Raw genomic sequence first — 1,391 nt, forward strand, 5'->3', positions numbered from 1 at the left:
TAATACGCCTTAACGCCAACCTACTATAGGACCTTTGGCTAGAAATTATATAAGCTATGGTGTATCTACATAATTATACTCTAAACTATAAGAACTAATGGCATACACTATATGAAAAGTTCTTTACTATAGTCTCTCTTATTAATGGGATTATATCTTAACTAAAAAAACCGGCCCTAGGGCATCTTAAAGCGTATGGAAGCAAAGTATTTACCATAACTAATAATACCTAGTGTGGTAAGAGTAAGCTCTAGTGACTAGATCTAAAGGCATGAATTGGATATCTCATTGGCTATTAATCTATAAATATATGGCGCATATGGATCCTATCACTATTAAAGGTGATTAGTATCCGTAACGTTATATTTAATAAAGAAATAGTGTTCAATGGTACTTAGAAAGAGATTATGGATAACCTCATATATAGTACACTTAATGAGATAGCTATATAGATCTATATAGTGGAGCTCCCACCCACTATAGATTATGGAGATATAACGCCCTTCTATAAAGATAAGATAATTAATAACTCCACGTAAGATTAAGATAATGAGACGCCAGGTTATCACTAAGGGAGGAAGATTAAGTACACCTACCCATCGCCACTATTAATACCACTACTAGTAACCCTACTAGCGCAACTCTTCTCTAAAAAAAATGTACTACTAGTTATACGTAATTAGTAATTAACTATTACTCTAGCGACTATGAAAACTACGCTATAGGCAGCCGCCTTTATGGCAGGTACCCAGGTAGGTCGCGTGGGTAATTATTAGGGCAAACACCTTGATAAGGCGTAGATTAGACGACTATTAACTAAGGGCATTAAGCCTTATAGAAGCGAGTTGCCTCCACTTCCTATAGTAGGCACACGACTTGATAATTATCCCATGTGTGATGAGTTTAAGGAGGCTGAGCGCGTGCACCTCACCAGCCATTATTAGATAAAATTATGGATTGAGATTTAATAGAGGCCAATTAAATAGGTAGGCCACTAAATCCTCGACTATATGTAGGTATACACCTATAAGCTAAATAAGTATAATTAGTTCCTAAAGTGTAAGGCTCGACTTGTCGTCTATAGTGATTAGTAGTAGAATATTACCATATAAGATACCTACACCACGACGCTAGCCAGCCACTCATTTCATATACTCATGGCAATTATAGCCAAGTACGATCTTAAGCTTAAGTAGTATAATGTTGCCAATGCCTTTATACATGCTCTACTTGATTAAGAAGTCTATATGAAGATGCTAGTTAGTTACTAATGTAAAGGTACCATACTTAAGCTATAGAAGGCACTTTATGGACTCTATATTACACCTAAGCTCTGGTAAAAGGAGTTCACTACAACGCTAGAGAGCCTTGGTTTTACTATAGTACCATAT

The sequence above is a fragment of the Paraphaeosphaeria sporulosa genome (genome assembly GCF_001642045.1).
Source record: "Paraphaeosphaeria sporulosa strain AP3s5-JAC2a unplaced genomic scaffold CC84scaffold_1, whole genome shotgun sequence".
Classification (NCBI taxonomy): Eukaryota; Fungi; Ascomycota; class Dothideomycetes; order Pleosporales; family Didymosphaeriaceae; genus Paraphaeosphaeria; species Paraphaeosphaeria sporulosa.